Consider the following 21,030-nt stretch of genomic DNA (forward strand, 5'->3'; position numbering starts at 1 on the left):
CTTCGGTGTTGACACGAATATCAATTATATGGTCATTTTATAAATTTTCTGTTTACAAAATTTGAATTTTTCGAAAAACTAAGGATTTTCTTACCCCAGGAGTGGATTACCTTAGCTGTATTTGGCACAACGATTTTGGAATTTTGAGTCCTCAATGCTCTTCAACTTTGTATTTGTTTGGCTTTTTAACTATTTTGATCTGAGCGTCACTGATGAGTCTTATGTAGACAAAACGCGCGTCTGGCGTATAAAATTATAATCCTGGTACTTTTGATAACTATTTACCCCACTGGGTCAATGCCACTGCTGGTGGACGTTTCGTCCCCAAAGGTATCACCAGCCCAGTAGTCAGCACTTCGGTGTTGACATGAATATCAATTATATGGTCATTTTATAAATTTTCTGTTTACAAAACTTTGAATTTTTCGAAAAACTAAGGATTTTCTTACCCCAGGAGAAGATTACCTTAGCTGTATTTGGCACAACTTTTTGGAATTTTGGGTCCTCAATGCTCTTCAACTTTGTATTTGTTTGGGTTTTTTTTAACTTCAAATGTATTTTGATCTGAGCGTCACTGATGAGTCATATGTAGACGAAACGCGCGTCTGGCGTATAAAATTATAATCCTGGTACTTTTGATAACTATTTCGAAAGTGGTGCTCAGTGCCAAACTATTTGATCACACCGAACCTAATATAAGATGCTTTATTGACTCGATAATCTCTTCAAGTAAACATCTACTAATTAACTCATTTGTTCTGTTGTTTTGGCAAGAGGGACCTTGGCTATGAGTAACACTTTTAAATATGTTACCAATAAAACAGTTTATCGTCGTACCAGAATTAATCACGGTTTTTTGGAGAGGTTCATATTTCTTTAATCTCAGTTGTGTGAGTAGTATAATTTGGCATTCTTTTTAACTAATGGTTTTGATCGTCGCGTTGCTATTTATATTTAACTGTCTTGTGTGTCAATATATAACACCTTGTAAAATTATATGTAGATAGTTATCAGTAAGATTAAAACAATGTACTGTTTGTATGTAAGGATCAAAACCCACCAACAAATTCATAGTTTTAACTAAATACATGCATACTGACAGCGTAGATGTATATTATGTTGAAATAAACACGTTTTAAAAAAAAATATTTAGAAACTATTATCTGATAAATGAATCATTTATATTTTGATATATGAAAAGTATCTACGGAAGTAATGCGTTAGACAGTTACAACACATATTCGATCAAACCATGGCAAAGGAACAGAAACTCGTATATATAAATATATCAAGTTGTCGTTCTTTCTACATATGTCATTGAAAAAGTAAGTAATTTTAAATATATATATTTTAGAAGTATCATTTGACTTACGTTGTTTCGAAGTTTCTTCACTTCATCGTCAGTGAGATGCTGCATTAAAAATTTCTTGTTAATAAGTATACACTCTGCTCCATCAGATACCAATGTTGTGCTTGTGGTTTTTGCAAACTTTCCAAAAGCTATATGTTCTAAACCCCAAGATAAAATCAAGTTTGTTATTAATTGTTTCAAAAAATTCAAATACCACTGTTCTATCATTTTGGGTCCTCCTTTGCATAGTATAACCAATTCGGCTAGATTTAATCGTACAAGCGTCAAAAATCAAGTCAATACTGAATTTCTGTTTCAAGTGATATATGTTAAATTCGTGAAATGATAACATGTACACATATAAATAAGATGTTATATTTGATTTTCGAAACAAGGTTTATACGTGTTTTTTTTTAAATTTCATTTTAGAAAGTATGATAAGAAAAATTGAACCTGCAAAATAATTTAATTCATTGATCTGTTAAAGTTCATTCAGCCAAAAAGTAAGAATACATAACATGGAGGTTTCATACAATTCCGTATTCATTTTTTTTATCCGAGTAAAACGCGCCATTTATTAAATCAATGCTCTTGATTTTCGTGAAAACGTTAAAAAAAAGGTCAGAAAATATAAAAGCTTCTTTATTTGGCTTCTAATTCTATGGTTGTTTAGGTTTCATAATAAATGTGCTTTGGTCAAGGAATTTCCAATCAAGTTTCAAATAAATCTGTTTCACTTGAATGGTTTATATCTAAAAACTACCCATAGTGACATGAACATGAGAAGCTTTGAGATACTTTCCTGAGAGTACTTACATATACATCCCTTGGTCCTAAAGTCTGTATATGAACATAAACACTTGTGTATCGAGCAGAAGCAGAACTGCAAGCGCTCTCATTTTTGTGATGATTCAGATTCTGAAATAATTATCGATTAATATATTGTATTAGCCAGGAACGTTTTCCTAATTATTACAAAGCATCATATTTACATAAAAATTAGTAAAATTGAAAGAATGAATCAATTCTTATCCATGAAAACCAACAGCAGATAAGATAGGATTGTTTATGTATTAAAGAGGGCTCACAGATGCCAAAGGCAAATTCAGACAAAAAACTGACAACGCCATAGCTGAAAAGATAAAGACAAACACAATACAAAACCATAGAAAATTGAAGTCTGAGCAACATGGGTCCCACCAAAATATTGGGGTGATCTCAAGTAAGAGGTTAAATTTGGTAGGTCACAATCGCAGACGGGATTGGTATGAAGACAATTAGAACATTTTGGTCGGCATGTGAGAACCAAATATTCCATAACCGTCAACTAACTCATGATGGCGACTGTAAATTTTTCAAAGATGATTTTTACTTCATCACATGAAATTCTTAGTTTGATTGCTTCCTCGTGAGACAAAAGGTAAGCGTGAAAGGTAATAAGCCGGAGAAAATCATATCGACTGGGAGATACATAATTCGAAAGCAGTCGTTGATGGAATGTTGCTACATAGAATTTGAAAACCACCGAAATTATCTTTTTTGTGAATGAACTTTGTTTACAACCAACTTTTATTGCAAATGTAGAGATGTAAGCCAAGAGATGAAGCAGACTTAACTGTATCTGTTTTATCATTTATCTCAAGTTTGATGCGATAGATGAGTGTAACAAAGTCACCAATTTGTTGAGGTCAATATAGCGAAAAGTAGAGTTACAGGATACCGCTATTTCGTTTCATACTTCCTATGAAATCCATGTAATGAGTCAACCTCATGTGAATAAAGAAACTAGTCCTAGTCGACAAGATCAGAGTGGGCACAATTGGTTCACATGTTCAATAACATGTTTAATCATAGACATAATTTGAACTTCGATCACTGAATTATATAACTTATACAAGTTGTATTTTGTGGATAAATTTATAAAAAGAAACACCAAAGTTCGCATAATTTTAACGATTTGAGTTCGCGTAAATGTTCTTATCTCGAAATTAAGTTGGTTTACAGTATGTTCATGTTAGATTTTTCGATGAAAGTTGTGCATATCATAGCTATGCTTACAAATAAAGGCAACAGTAGTATACCGCTCTTCGAAACTCATAAATCGATTGAGAAAAAAACAAATCCGGGTTACAAACTTAAACTGAGGGAATTGCATCACACATAAGAGGAGAACAACGACACAACAGAAACACAACAAAATGTAACACACACAGAAACGAACTATAAAATAACAATGGCCATTTTCCTGACTTGGTACAGGACATTTTAAGGAAAAATGGTGGATTGAACCTGGTTTTGTGGCATGCCAAACCGCCAGTTTTTATGGCAATGTTAAATATAACATTAAAATGACAACATTACTTGACAGGACTACAATACAAATAAATTGGAGAACATATAAGACAGAGAAACACACGAATAATAGCTAACAAAAGGTACCAGGTTTAAAATTTGATACGCCAGATCTGCGTTTCGTCAACACAAGACTAACCAGTTACGCTCAGATGAAAACAGTTCGAAAGCCAAAACAAGTACAAAATTGAAGAGCACTGAGGACCAAAAGTTCTCAAAAGTTGTGCCCAATACGGCTAGATTTGTCTGCCTGGGTTAAGAACATCCTTATCATTTAGAATAATTATACTTTTGCAAACAGTAAATTTTATAAAATGACTATATAATAGATATACATAATGAAATCGAAGTGGTGACTTATAACTACAGAATAAAAACGGATACATTACATAAAACAACTTCATCCAGCGAATAAAAATACACAGCCGAGTTAGCAAAAGCCTCAACGCACAAAGTGACGTCACATTTGAAATTCTAAAAAAACACACGAAGTGACGTTGCATTTGAATTTTCCAAACATATTTCCCAAAATTAAGATAGAATTGGGATTGATTTAAGATTAGATTTGTAATACTGATATTACATTTATTAATAACAATAAAAATTACAATACTTATTAATATCAAATTGTGGTAGTAATTAGATAATTAATTGTATTATCTAGCTATGTCGGTGTTTCTTCTTAATCAAACTGTAAACCAAATTTATCGTATATATTACAATGAACCAAACTAAAATCTAAAATCTAATAAATGAAGGGGGGGATTAATTATCTTTACCATAACACATGAATATAACAGAAAACACGTTTAGACATTTGACAAAATCCGATGAGAATAACAAATATAACTTCAACCTAAATACATGAATTTGGGATAGAAAAGTACAGTGAAACGTCTTATAGCAATGCGAATTCACACTTAGCAAAACAGTCACAATCGGGAATAAGTCACGTTCTGTAATTAAAAGTTCAGACGACATAATGACAAACCACAATCTAACACGTGGTAAAAATGTCCTTAGTTAGTTTGGTCTAAGACACATCGTATGGATCAACCAATACGTGATTGTGTCCGTAAAATTAACGGAGTGTCATTTCTAATCTGTCCTCCTCATAACTTTGTTGTAGCAGTTTCTGCGTAAAGAGCACATACCTGTATATGAAGTTCGTATGGTGTGAACAAACATGAGAATAACATATCAACTGAGATATGTAAACACCGTACGAAGGGGTAGTTACTGCTGAGAAATAGGAAATTGATAATTGTGAAGTTGAAATCGTCCCGTTTATCATAGATTTTCGTGTGAAGTCGTCCATCTGTGTCAATATTGAGGAAAAGATCAAGGTATGAAGCAGTCCTTCTAGTATCAGTGGTATCCTTAATTTCAAGTTCACTGGGATATATGAGATGTAAGTATTGGCTGAAATATGGGTTATTCAATGATAGAACATCATCAATATATCGGAAATTAAAATTGAAGAATTTCGTAAGGTCTTTTTTATTTTTGTCTTTAAGAAGGTTCTGAATAAATTCTACTTCATACGAGTACAAAAACAAATCGACCAGAAGGGGTGCATAATTACTACCAAATTAAATACCGACTTTCTGTTAAATATAAATCCTCCAAACTCAACAAATACAATGTATATTGTCGATCAAAAAGTCAAGCATTTTGATAATATCATCTTCAGTATATTTTCCGATAGATTCAGTGTAGTTCTTCACAAAATATGAATTATTGTGACCCAAAACAAGAAATATGTATCTACGATTCCCATTTTTATAGCAAAAAACTCTGCTTAATGAGATGATGAAGTCGATCTTTCATTTAGGCATGGGGAATAGAGTGTAGAGCGTAGAAAAATAAAGTATTTATGTTGCTGCAAAATTGCAAAGATTGTAACCGAAGATTAAGCAGTAGATCTTTCGAATTTTTGAGAATCCACATCTGGATAACACCACTGGTAAAATATATCTCATCACAATATTTTTAAAGCCCATCTTTAACTGAAGAAAGAATAGTAGTCAGAACGTTAGAAAGCTGTTTAGTCAAACATTTTGATGGCCCAGTTACATGTATGTATCGTTCTTTATATTGAGGTTTGTTTAGCTTTTGTATCCAGTATAATGATGGTAAATTTTCTTCGTTTTCTTTGATGTTGATAAAAAAAAGAGGGACAGATTTGTGATTTTGTAAAATTTCTTCCTTGGTAAATGATGTTAAAGAATATGTAGGGTTACCAGTAGTTCTATTCATTCTAAGCTCTGTTGTGAGACATTGCAAATAATGATTTTTACATATGAAGACAAAATTATTGGAGGTTTTCATCTGCTGGAACAACGACATATTTGTTATGTAAAGAGGATAAAGCATCCACAACATCCGGATTTTTTTTTAAATGTTAGTAACTCTTGTGCTCATATTGCATCGTAGTTTTTGAATGGGCTTCTGAATGCATGATTTAATAGCTTTGATCCATTCAGACAAAGTGTCCAGTTCTGGTTCGTCTGGTTCACGCTTTACCTATTTTCTTGCATAGTCCTCAACTGCATCCATGTGTAACTTGAAGATCTGTTGCCAGTTGATGGGATTAGTAATTCTATATTTTTTTCCCTTGGCTAACAACTCTCTTAGTTGTTCATTGGTAGCGATGATAAGGTCACCAGTAATAACATGACCAGCTGGACTATAATTGATTTGTGACGATGCACATGAGCAACCAGGAGACTTAGATTTCACATCTTTGGCCACTTAAACTCTCTTGTTGTTGAAAATCTTTGATGCAATAGACTTGGTGTAAGTATCAGACAAAACAGGTGTAGCTTTTTGTACAGATTTTTTTATGGAAAATATTGCTAATATTTACAGCATCTTAACCTATATTGGCGAATTCTACCTTAGAATAAATACGTTTTTCATCATTTTTGGATGTAGTTGATACGGGTTTGAATAGTCTATGATTAGCAATGTCCATGATAATTGCAACTAATCTATACAAAACAGAACGGGAATCAGTAACGGAAGTATTTTGGATATTTTTACAAAATCGTTATTGCTAATATTAAGAATTTCATAAACAGTACCAATGTGACTACTATATATATATATAATCAATTCTACATGTATAATTTCCTTTCAGTGATGCTCTAGGCCAAAATAAAATCATTAACATAAACAAAACAGTTGCTGAACTGATCAAATTAATAATGAATAAGCTATCCTTGGCTACAACTTTATTTGGTTTTGATGTTATATTTGTTATTCTCGTGGTGTTTTGTGTGTTGCTTTTCGGTGTTGTGTCGTTGTTCTCCTCTTATATTTAATGCGTTTCCCTCGGTTTTAGTTTGTTACCCCGATTTTGTTTTTTGTCCATGGATTTATGAGTTTTGAACAGCGGTATACTACTGTTGCCTTTATTCTATAAATATAAAAGGCAAAATACAGAAATATGTACTCCAAAGTTTAGTTTTTCTTAAAAACTGAAAATAAAATAAAGTTTGCTGAATTGAACTTTAAAACTTTCGAAAAAATAATAACGTTTACACCATTATGAGCGGGATACATTTAGGTTCTTTTTCACATGGGATGGTCTCGATTAGTTAAATGTTTTCTTATATATATTCTTTATTCTTTGAATGCGATTTTATCCTAAAAATAAATAACAGATTCCATTACTGAAAAATGAAAAAAATAATATATAAAAATAAGGTATTGTATAATAAAAGTTTAACCGGTTTAGCGCCTTGAAGACATACAGTTTCCTAACTAATCAGTCTCTTTCTAGCATGCAGACAAAGAAGCATCATTAATGAGTTTCCAGTTTTCACATTTCTGAAAAGTCTGATTATTTTTTAAATGCCAAAAGCGTTTTCTTTCCTTTAAAGAAGGCTTTCAACTGATAGGTTTTATTTGTAAAAGTGATTAATATACAAGTTCCTCTATATAAATTTTTTAGGAAAAACAAGAAAAATAACAAAAAAATTATCCAGAAATCAGTTCAAGGAAATCTTTCGAGAAAGGCGTAATTGGAGCAATTTTTTTGTTTCATTTTAAATAGCTGATATTTGTACAAATCACGGGTTCTTATCTACTCAAACTAAGGCTTGTCTACCTCAGGCATAGATTAACTTAGCTGGATTTGGCAAAACGTTTAGGAATTGTGGTCCTCAATGCTCTCCAACTTCGTACTTTATTGGCCTTTTTAACTTTTTTGGATTCGAGCGTCACTGATGAGTCTTTTGTAGACGAAACGCGTGTCTGGCGTATATACAAAATTTAGTCCTGGTATCTATGATGAATTTATTTATATTCAATTGATTTTGATATCAAATACAGCAATACATGTTTTATGATCATGATCGCATACATTTTGTAGCGTTGTTTACGAAATATATTTCCGTTAAGTATTGTAAAAAGTACATGTTTCGGAAGCATTGTTTTCCCTTTTTGATTTAGAGAATTAATTTATGAGCAGATGTGAATTTAAGTTTTTAAATTTAAAAGCGCCTTTTTATACAGAAGTTGTATCTGTTTGAAAACGTTTCAAATGTAGTTTCATCCCTTTAAATGCATTTCATGTTATAAAAGAATTTATTTTATTCAATCCGTTTTTCAAAATTGATAGAAGGAGTAGGTACATATCTTGGTACATGAAAGGCATAAGGTTCATCAATTATATTGTAGGTGATAAATGAGAATTTTTGTCTCATGACGATATTTACAAAAAATATAACCTGAATGTTACTTTTGTAGACATTCTATTAATTAAGCTTGCTATACCACGTGACTGGAAAGATTTGTTATTACAACAACACATATCACCTTACAGCAACTCATTTGGATTCGTTTTTCAGCATGAGAATAAAAAAAAATGCCTATCAGTACATAGTTTGCTAAAGATGTATATTCACTTTTTATCGATCGGGGAAGTGTTTCTCCTATTTCACAACAAAGATGGAAAGAAATTTTTAGTACAGAAATTAGTGACGAAAAATAAAAAATATTTATTCTCTAGCTTGTATCATAGAAAGCAAACTGCATTTAGCTTTCCAATATAAAATGTTGCACAGAGAAGTCTCACATAATTATCTTCTTGAAAAATATAAACTTTCCTTAACTAATGAATGGGCAAGTTGTAAAGAAGTAGAAACTATAGAGCATAAAATGTTTGAATGTACAGAAATAAAACAATTTGGAGATAATTTTCTAAATTGTGGTATTTAGTTTTTGGAGTAAAAATATTTTTGAATAAAGACAGTGTGAATTTTGGTGTATTGAATTCTGATAACTTAGTAAGTTGTATTCTACAGGCAACGTATTACATTAATTATGTAAAGAATACACAATTAGACAGACTGTTAATATATGTGCAAGCTTGTCTTAAATTTTTGAAAAGACGTATGGAGATATTAGAATATTTACATCTTTCTACAGACAAACACGACTCATTTGTCAACAGATGGGAGGATTTATGGAAGCTATTTAATTAATTTTATTTTTAATATGAATATGTTATAATGTATTCCAAAGTCTTCTTAAGGCGTATCATATACTGAGTATTCACATCACTAACTTGTAAATTTTTACTATGTCTTATTTGCATAATATCAATAGTATAACAATGGCTTGTAAAAATGTATGTATGCACTGTAGTTTGAACACCAAAAAGATCTATAAAAAAAAGTACATGCAAACATTTGTAAATTATGAAGTTCCACTCACCTTTCTATGTCTACTTCCATTATTTAGCTTATGTTTATGCAGTTCATAAATCGCATCAAGATATCTTTTGTGTTCATCTATATTTGCCTTATCTTCAATTCATAAACAATATAAATGTTACATTTAACCATTGATGAAATGTTCTTAAATTGCTATGAATGTGTTAAAACATCACTTAAGCTTATGACAACATCACCGAAAAAAAAAATTGCAAAGAGATTTGTTATTTTTTTTCTATTATCATGATAAAACAATTTACATAATACAAATACCAAACACAATTTGTTATGTACGGATCTCTTGTGAATGTTAAGAGATTTCCAAAATCATAATATCTTCGATAAGAAAACGTTAGTGAATACAAGTACATTTGGTAAATGTCGTCTTCTTTAAATTTGCATGTTTTTGAATACTATCTTAATCTCATGTAAAATGCATATTCAATACAAAGCAGTCTATAGATATAGGAAGATATGGTATGAGTGTCAATGAGACAACTCTCCATGCTAGTCATAATTTGTAAAAGTTAACCATTATAGGTCAGAGTACGGTCTGCAACACGGAGCCTTGGCTCACATCAAACAGCAAGCTATAAAGGGCCCCAAAAATTACTAGGTTAAAACCATTCAAGCCTCAGAAAAATTGTAAACTTATTATTGCATATGAAAAATTAAAATTACACTTGTTAAATGTTATGCATCCGAAGCGTTTTTCTAGATTTACCTACATCAGAAACGCTCAAAATCAAATATTTGAAAAAGAACATGTTTTACGTGAAGCGTAAATGATTTGAAGGGAATTTTGTATAATAAAGGGTGGTCAATTTGATAACTATACGCTTATCAGTCTTATTTAGTTAGCGACAAAATGACATCTCAATGTCTTGTTCAAATGGTAAAAGCAGAGAGGTATGTCGGATTTGGCACATTTCATGTTTAATTTAATTGAAATATCATACAACTGTAAACAAAAATAATAGTCTCCACGACCGCAATGTTTATCTTTATTATGCGGTTATATGTCAGATGACATTTGCTGTTGTCTGTTTGGCAATATAAGTCATATTTTCTGATACGTGAACATAAATGCCAAAACAATTATAGATAACGAAGATTCAAATTACAAATTGCATTTTATTAATAGTTACTCTTCTCTTTAACAGACGTAAAATAACCCGTCTCTGTCTAATTTTGTAGTTTGTATGACACCCTAGAGAGACTTATTCGCTTGATAAATACCAGTTTGTTGTGCAATGCATATTACAAATGAATATTTATTTTACAACAGAAACAAGGAAGTAAGTTAATTTGATAGAGTAAAGACATTTTTAACATGCAAAGTGTTGACTAAACACTATGCGCATGGTAAGTTCGAAAATATATAAGCCTATAATTTAATTTTAGATAAAGTACATACCCACGCATAAAGGCCCTCGTAATATCTTGACTATATTCTCCGATGAGCATCTGTTTGACTTCTTTTTGTAATATATTGGTTTGACTTGTTTTGAAAGAGTTTTTACACTATCTAAACGTGGAACTAAAATGTAAAAAAATTATAACTCATGAAAAAATCATTATTTTGCACCAGAATATTAAAAGAAAAAAGTTAATTTAATTTCTAAATAAAGGTTAATTGTATTCACAAATGCAAATGATGACTATCAGAATATCACTTTTGAGATGTCAATATAAAAAAACAGGTGGAAGGATTGCTAATGAGACAACTCTCCACAAAGAGAAAAAATGACATAGAAATTAGCAACTATAGGTCACCGTACAGCCTTCAACAATGAGCAAAACCATAGTCAGCGCTATAAAAGGCCCCGAAATGACAAGTGTGAAACAATTCAAACGAGAAAGCTAACGGCTTAATTCCTATACCAAAAATGAACGAAAAACATATATGTAACACATCAATAAACAAGTCTTCTGACTTTGGACAGGCACATATTTCACCATATATTTCCTATTAAAAAGATGATCAATGAATAAGTTAAAGGGTTTACGGATCGATATATTGGTCGCTAATTGACGTTTCAAAATATTAAACGCATATAGAAACCGCTATTCAAAGACTGTTCATTAGAAACAAATAATGGCAATGCATTAAAGACAAATATACCTAATTTATACGATGTTGAGTAATAAATAAACGCATTATGATATTTAAATGTTTTTCAATTAGGATTTAGTTACATAGTCATTACTTATGATATCTTTACATCAATGCATTATGGAATGGTTTGATAGACATTTTAGTTATATTAATCTAAAGTACGTTATCGTAGCGAAAATTTTTTTTTTTTAGAACACATGTTTTGAAGGGAGAAAACTGGTTGCATGCAACCAACAGTATAAGAGACCAAGAGGCGACAGAAGCTGAAGGTATATTCAAATTCGACAAAAAGTAAAACAACAGTGACAAAAATATATAAAAAAAAACAATCACAATCACACAAAAAAAATAGTATACAAAACATAAAGTTATAAATCGAAGACTGAGCATCACAATTTATCAAGAACTGATGTTGGTCGCAGATGCTCCAGATATGTGATTATTTTATTATTTTTAGAAATTTTGGTTCCAATCATATGATTAAATATGTGAATGTTAAGTTTGGTGAATTGGTATACATGAAGGTACATTACAATCAAACCATGATACAAGATGAAATCGAGCACCAATTGTAAATTTTATTTTCCCGCCAATACTCTAAACATGATCTGTCCATAGTCTTGGGATGTTGTATTCCTTATGCGTAACGGTGGTCATCCAGTGGTATTATAACACATTACTTTATTCTCATGAAATGAGTGGATTGTGCACACGTATAATAGATAAAACAACAATTTGGACAGGCGAGTTTAAACTATTTTTTTAGATCCGAAATTTACAAAACGTACGTACCTTGCGTTTATTTTGAGTCATTATTTAAGACTTGTTTCATATGTTATGAGAAAGGTTTTACTTTTACTTCACTTGTATATTTTACATATATTTATTAAGATTCGGATATCGCTGACCTGCTGTGTCTAATTCATACATGTACAATATGATGAAAACATTTTGATAGGATATAAATAGAAATTTAAGAACGATACACTAGTTTGACATATATTACGTATATCAGTTAAGAACGGTCACTTGTGTGCTAGAATTCAATGTGTGCCTGTTGTTGAATGTACTACGTAGAAAATTCGTACATTTCATCTAGAAACAGTTACGTACTAAATCCAAGGCAGCAATATTGCTTCGTGGGATAACCAGTCGTAGAATTATATAACAGTTACCTTTGACCTTTTCCAAGTGTAGCTTAGGTAATGGCTTTGTATCATGTAGCTCTGTAAGGACTCGACAACTCCCTGACTTGATAATGTAAATCCATTCTGATGTGTTACTGTTCCGACAAAGTAATACGCCTCGTCTGGAATTAGATAGACATGATGACTTAAAGCAAACATGATTTTGAATGAGAATTTTAAAACCATGTAAAACTCTTTTTTTTTTTTTAAACAAAAAAAAAAACAACAATAATACTAAAATTCTTTTCGGTCTAGTGTCATAATCTTAACCACTAATTTATAAAAACAATTTCAAAAATGAAAAACAAAATAAAGCTACAGCCATCGAACGTCTCAACTTTGACTTTTGCATAAATATAAAAATGAAAATGCTCGCTTATCTTTATCCCCGCTCTTGCTTTTGATTGCTATGAAATAAAAATACCTAACAAAGCAAAAATGAGTAGACAATAACACAGTTAAGCTTACCAATAGAGAATATAACGAAACAATCTTCATCTTGAAGGTTAATCCACAATAACATATATTTGTGATATATGACAACATTGAGAATATGATCACCAACCTTACCGTACCAATGTGAACATGCCAAATTATGTTATGTAGAAACTAATTTTTGAATTGTCAGAACTGCTTTGCTTTCAATATTTAACTTCAAAACGACCTAAATACTTAGTCGCAACTCACAAATCAAGTAGGTAGGAGTGTTTTCATCTAGTGTTACTTTGTAAGATATGTTAAGTCTTGTATTGTTAAGTTTCGTACTGAAATACAACTAGCACTGACTGTTATAGAAATCCGCGACGTTGAAGTGACCGTGTCTTAGTTTTCTCCTTTAAAAAAGGGATATGACAGTTGTTATCCATTCTTTTGCTGGTCAACCGAAATCATGAAAGCGTCAATACAAATGTCAAGGGATGACTTCCCCACGATGATTTCGTTTTCTTGTTTTAATGACGCCGTCGTTGGCAGCAACCGTTTATAAGAAAAGTATTATAAAGTACGCAGGCTCTTGAATACATTTTCAATTGATAGCTACGTGTATTAACATCAAGTTTGAATTATTGCGAAAGAAAATTGTAAATTTATCTTCAAATTAATTTCCGATATAGAGTGGACACTACCAAGGTCACTTGTGACATGGTGACCATGAACTTTGAAACATTTGTAAATTTGTAAAAACAAATGTAAGATTGATTGTTGGTTGCTTTAAGTTTATTAAGAATACATAAGAAGTGGACAGGTTATTCATGTAAGTTTTTTTTCATTAACGCATTTGAATCAATGTGCTCATGTCTTTTAAGCTAAATTAAGTATTATGGTCAGAAATGTTAAACAATGATCAAACCAAACAGTAATTTCGTATTTTGTTGTTAAACACTTGATTATTTATTGTCAGTGTTTTATATGCCAACCAGTTTGTAGTGTCCTGTAGTTTCTGTTGAGGATGCTTTTCCGAAGGTAGGGGTTGTATCTAAAATAAAATAAAACTATAGTGTAAGAAATACATTATTCAAACAATAAATAATTAAAACAGAAAAACAAATCCGGAGTAAGCATTTCATATTTTTTCCGATAGTTTGATTTGATGAAAATAATATGCCTACCATGTTAATAGACTAGATAATTATATGAAAGAAACATTTTTGAGTTTAAAACATATATAAACCGTTTTAAACATGTTAATGTACATTACCATTGTTTTTTTGTTGTTTTTTCTTTTTTATCCCAGAGAGAAACTACAGCCAGCATTATCCGTTTCTATTTTTAGTTTCGTTTAAAACACAATTTTGATTGTCAATTCTACTTTCACATTGACATTAACTTATAAATAAGAGCGGCAAATTCCAATGCTATATTTGGGGGCATCAGAGTTATTTGCAAGGTTTATAGTGAAGTTACACAAAATGAAGTGTTTCATTTGGTCTCTGATAATTTTAATCACACATGTATTGTTTGACAAACATTAACGGTAATCTGATTTCCAACTCAGGACGCATATTTTGACAATTAAAATGTTTCGAAAGTGGTGCTCAATGCCAAGCTATTTGATCACACCGAACTTAATATAAGACGCTTTATTGACTCGATACTCTCTTCAAGTAAACATCTACTAATTAACTCATTTTTTCTGTTGTTTAGGCAAGAGGGACCTTGGCTATGAGTAACACTTTTAAATATGTCACCAATAAAACAGTTTATCGTCGTACCAGCATTAATCACGGTTTTTTGGAGAGGTATATATTTTGTTAATCTCAGTTGTGTGAGTAGTATAACTTGGCATTCTTTTTAACTAATGGTTTTGATCGTCGCCTTGTTATTTATATTTAACCGTCTTGTGTGTCAAGATATAACACCTTGTAAAATAATATGTACTTAGTTATCAGTAAAGATAAAAACAATGTACTGTTTGTAAGGATCAAAACCCACCAACATATTCATAGTTTTAACTAAATACATGCATACTGGCAGCGTAGATGTATATTATGTTGAAATAAACACGTTTTAAAAACAAATATATTTTAGAAACAATTATCTGATAAATGAATCATTTATAAAAAGTATCTACGGAAGTAATGCGTTACACAGTTACAACACATATTCGATCAAACGATGGCAAAGGAACAGAAACTCGTTGTATATATAAATATATCAAGTTGTCGTTCTTTCTACATATGTCATCGAAAAAGTAAGCAATTTTAAATATACATATTTCAGAAGTATCATTTGACTTACGTTGTTTCGAAGTCACTGGTATCGGTTTCCAACTAGGATAGATAACAATGTATTACAAATAAAACACTCAAATGAAAAAAAAACCAAATAGGTGATAACAGCAACATATACATTAACAAAAACTGAACAACATAATAATCAAGGCTTCCACAAACTTGCACGATCGACGGACAAGAAGATCTGAATTTTCTAGTCAAAAAATTTACAAAATAATCATATGTTTATATGCAATATTCCTATACAAGCATTATTTAATAATAATAATTATTGTGTCACTGTTAATTGTTTTTTCTTTGTTTCCTTGTAAAACGTAGTGTAGTACGTAATTTAGATCAATTTCAAACCCCTTTAAACAGGAATAACAGTTTGAAACAACACTGTTTACATCGCAAATTTTAAAATTGACAGCAACACACAACTGGTACATTAATTTTGTGCTGAAAAGGTAAATGACGAGCACGGTCTGAACGAACTTGCTTTCACAGGATGTTTGTTACGGTAGCAATAGCTGAAGGTTTGATACTGTCGCTCGGAGAAATAAATAAATGAAAAATGCTTCTGACTTTCATTTTCAGATTATCGGGAGAAAACACGATATGAACTGAATTTATCGTAGTATATCATTCATGTTTCCCTTACAAAAAGCAATTCCATGCGAATTTGAAAATGCTACTTTCAGTGCTAAGAATCTAACTGAGACATTACAATTAAAGGTAGGTTGCAAACAATGCAGGCTATGTTTCCAGTAAAAATAAAATATTCTGAACCGAAAACTATGATAAAAAGCTCACTTCTTGAATGTAATATCTTTATAAAAATCGCCGTAAAAACTTTTTGTAATGCAATTGATCATTGGATTGTTAACGCAAATACAATAGTATTTCGGAAAAACAAACCAACCGATTTTCTAATATATTTTAGTAAAACCTTTACCAAATTACAATATCTATACTTGCAAAACAGTTGCAAGTCCGAAGCGCTTTTCTTGATTTACATTCATCAAAAACTTAATTAAATGATTTTAGGTAAAAAAAAAACTGTTATATATGGCAGCCCTTTAAATCTGCGACGTCACTGTACATATTTCAGTTCATATTGTTCTTTCTCCCGATAATCTGACAATGAAAGTCAGGACAAACGAAACACTCAAACAAAACCCATAGAACACTGCCATTAGCCTAGCAGCGATTGGAAATTAAAGTTATTTCAATACATGTAACTATGAAAACACATAACACAAAGGTCAACAACACTTTGGTCATTTAAGGAGAAGGTTAATATGCTGTTAAGAAAATAATAGAAAACAATATAAATGTAATTGCTGAGAACTGAAAAAAAACACTTTAAGAGGTTAACAGCATAGGGCTTTGCTGCTTTTCAATACGCAATTATCGAAATCCTTTTGGGAGCTTATACGCTATCTTAAAAATAAATGAATATAAGCACCAATAATAAATTTCAATTCTGAAAAGAAGAATCAGAAACCAAATAGCAGTTGTCTTGAAGTTTCTATGGTCTCCAATCTCTGGCAGTACTAATCAATTAGATTCTTGAAATGACAAATATTGAACTGCCTAATATTGATCATTAACATTATTTTATCTGGTTACTTCGAAAATATAAAAATGAGTTGTTTTTAATATATTAAACAATGCAAAATATTTGGCTCAGAAAATAATAGTTATCAAAGGTACATTTGCCATACAAAAATGAGTTGTTTTAATATATTAAATAATGAAATATATTTGGCTCAGAAAATACTAGTTATCAAAGGTACATTTACCATACAAAACAATCAGATGTGTTTCCATATTTGACAACTTTATAGACCATTAAAAGTATTTGGAAGGTCATCTAATTTACCCCAATTCAGGAACTAGGAACAGAGCATCTCATTGAAATTTCTTTTTGAAGATTTGTATACCAAAAACAGGATTCACTTGTTGCTTTTCAGTTCTTTTTACTTTTATTTCTTTTCTTAAAGTTTGAGAATTTACCTAATGCTATATAATACTATATTCTGTTGTTGTCTTGATTTAAAATTGCATAAGTCTGAATATATCCCTCCGTATATCTTTCTTCATACATTGTGCCACATTATGTTTTCTATATGCCATTTCACCACGAAAATAATGTTGATAAAGCAAGAGCTATTAGAGGTACATAATGATTTTTTTATAATTATTATTAACATGATTAAAAAGAATTATCCATTTGTATCAAAAGGTGTTTCAATATGTCTTTGAGCCAGATGTTGTCATCAGTTACCGTATATAGAAAAATCGCCACTAGAACACTCCAATCAATGATGGTCTATTTTTTTCTTCTAACGGTCCTGTTATCTTCAGGCTAAAAATCAATGATGTTAAATATTTTTGAGCATGTTTAATAATTTTTAAAAGTTTATTTCTAAACAAAAAAATTACATATGTTGGTTCCTGAACACTGAAACATCCGCAAGAACATGTTGATTATGATCCACGCTGTCATTGGTTTGGATGTCTTCCGAATAATCTGAGTGTTCAGCGAATGTATCCGATACCATATCATTTATTGAATTATCGAGGGACGTTGTCATATGAGAGGACGAGCGTTGATGAATCCTTCTTGTTTCACTTTGGTACTTGAATCTAAAACAGATATCTTAAACTTAATAAATCACAAAAATCATCTACATCTGTGCAAAACATCACATTCACATTTACATATGGTACTTTTCACACATGCATTAGTATTACTATTTATTATGGATTATCACATGTATACAAAAACGTTTTTGAAGTATTTCGATTTAAATCAAGAATAACATTACATATTTTTTTTCTGAATAACGTTCAAATAACATGTTCTCTATAAACTCATACAACATACAAGGATTAAACTTTGGTATTCCAGACGCGCTTTTCGTCTTCAAATGACTCAACACGGACGCTCAGATCAAAAAGTTTTAATACAAAATAAAGTACGAAAACTGTTGTTTGTCGTTTTGGTCTTTAAAGCTTTTTTTACCATGGCGTTGTTACTTTATTTCCGCCTATTTTGAACAGCATTGAGTACTCGAAATATCGTAATAATTTGCCAAATACATTTAAGATTATATATTCTTGAGATAGCATATATTTAGTATATGTATTTGTGTATTTGTGTTGTAAAATGGTTTGTTTTTAGATTTAAAGTATGCTACTTGCAATGCCATACACATATACTAAAATCTGCTGAATTAGTTTAACTCAGATGTTTGAAGTCTTAACGATGATATATTCCTGAAATATTTGTTTTAATATTTTGCACATATATTTTTTTAAACCGAAATTATATAATAATGCATATTTGTATTGAAACCAATGTTGATTTACTTCAATTTTTAATGTTTGAAAAAAAATTACTACAAAAATAGCCAACAAAAATAAAATAAATAATAGTACAATAATTTATGTCGTTATAAATGTAATTTTAATACAAGTTTTATTTAGTATTTCCCCGTTATAAGTTTTTTCACTTAACTTTAGATATGCCGAGATCGTTTTGCCAATTTGCACGTTATACCGAGTAACATGAAGACATCGGTTGTATGTTTAGTACAGACAAAACAATTGTCCCATCTTCACAATTCATTCCTGCAACTGACTGTTGACATATCTTAATCAAAATTGGGAGCTATGAATTTAATAGACTGAGGTGTTAACTAATTTCGAGGAAACTACTTTTACTTGGTTTACACAATGACCAAATTAGAATAGCAGAAGATACCAAAGATAGTATTAGTCGAAAACAAACCGACACCGATATAGCAAAAAAACCATTAAACGACCAAAATACAAACAACAGTTTACAAAATACATCAAGACTGAGCACCACCAACGTTAACCCTATCAAAAACTGGGGGATATCAGGTGCTACGACGGGTAAACAAATTTTAGAGACATACAGCGTCGTAAGTTTATAGAATTAAAATTCAGTAAATGTTGTCTTATCCTAACTTACCCATGTGTTTTAAATCCGAAGATTTCCTTCGTTTTTTCCCAGAATGCTTTGTTGCATGTAGCATACCATACAAAATTGAGCGAATAGTATGAATACTGGAATACATACAAGACTGACCTAGCAACATCCATTTTAGTCTTATTTAATTCATCTTCATATTTAACATAAGAATCGTAGATAAAGTATACGCTAATGGGAACGGTAGTTAGTAAAAAATAAGAGCTATTTAGCAATAACATTCGAGTGAGTTTCTGACTGAAATGTCGTCTGTTTGGTGTTTTTCTGCTATTTCTGGACTCAACTACGGACGATTTTGTAAACTTTAGATGCTTTTTTAGAGCTTTATAGACGAAAATATTAAGAATCAACATTATTGTAAACGGTAAAAGAGATAGAATAACTAAATCTATGTATGTAAATACATATTCTCCGAAATACTCGTATGCTGGTGTAAGATTACCGCATGATCCGTTTTTGCCTTTTATTCCGTTTGTCCAGAAGAAATGCATGTTTATTCCTGCAAGAATTATAAATGCAGCTAAAGCAATGACGGATGTTTTCCTAATAGTTGCTACACGCATGTACAAAAATGGAAAATTTGTTTTGATAAATCTATCAATGATCAGACACACTAATATCCATGACGAGTATTGCATAGCAAAATACAATACGAATAAGTTGATTTTGCAGCTTGCATCTGATAATGTTCGGATATCTAGTTTAAAGGTATATTCAATCCAATAGCGTAAAAGACCATCTAACAAAACTGTTATATCCGTTATGGCTAAAATAAATAATAAAAACAACGGCGTTCGTCGCCAAAACCGCATTTTTTTCAAAACAGCCAAATTCAAGCAATTTCCTAAAATTCCAACAACAATTAAAACGGGCGATACATATGTCCATACGTAACTTTCTGCAAGTTTTAAGGCGTGAACTTCCTTGCAACTTTGTGTTTGATCTAGGGTTGTTAAGCTGTATGTAATTGTGTTTAGAAAATGCAGTGACACATTTTCTGATGATGGCTGTGTCATGGTTTTGAATAAGATAGTGTTCGACATATTCCTTGCATTTGAACTCGTATACATGTAATCACTGTTACATAATGTGAATCATATATAATCCTCAAACATTACAATAATGTTGTTATATTATACTGTATATCACCAAAGTTTATACATTTGATGCTTCGTTTTTTCTCATCCTTATATTCTCAATATATTCGTTTGTCGAATGAATTCTTTAAAATTCTATAACTTTATCATACGTGTGTTGGTTAACATTTATAAATGCACACTATGCAACTACTTAAAAAACGAAAGCTTATCCAAATTAAGATTAACATTGAATAAATGAAAGCATTTATTTGATGTTGATATAATGTTGATAACAATACTTGTATCTAATCGTTGACAATTATTTAATCAAGTTTGAAATAAACCAATCAGGAAGTGTTTGTTGGCAAACATTGCTTCTAAATTTGATTTGTTATTTCAAGATTATATAATTTCCCTCTTTAAAAAAATCGGTAAAGGCCTGTTATAGATTTTGAACTTGTACTTGTATGTACAAACATGT

At 30.9% G+C, this 21,030-nt stretch overlaps 1 long non-coding RNA gene across 1 annotated transcript; it reads right to left on the reverse strand.

Annotated features, from left to right (window-relative positions):
* Nucleotides 1-2,173: 2,173 nt before the first annotated feature.
* Nucleotides 2,174-12,850, reverse strand: LOC143085217 (uncharacterized). The gene is made up of 4 exons (XR_012981275.1): nucleotides 12,721-12,850; nucleotides 10,844-10,966; nucleotides 9,428-9,519; nucleotides 2,174-2,269 (listed from the first exon to the last, which is right to left on the reverse strand). It is a non-coding gene; the product is annotated as an uncharacterized LOC143085217 (long non-coding RNA).
* Nucleotides 12,851-21,030: the final 8,180 nt, after the last annotated feature.

This window comes from Mytilus galloprovincialis, chromosome 8 (assembly GCF_965363235.1).
Source record: "Mytilus galloprovincialis chromosome 8, xbMytGall1.hap1.1, whole genome shotgun sequence".
NCBI classification, from domain to species: Eukaryota; Metazoa; Mollusca; class Bivalvia; order Mytilida; family Mytilidae; genus Mytilus; species Mytilus galloprovincialis.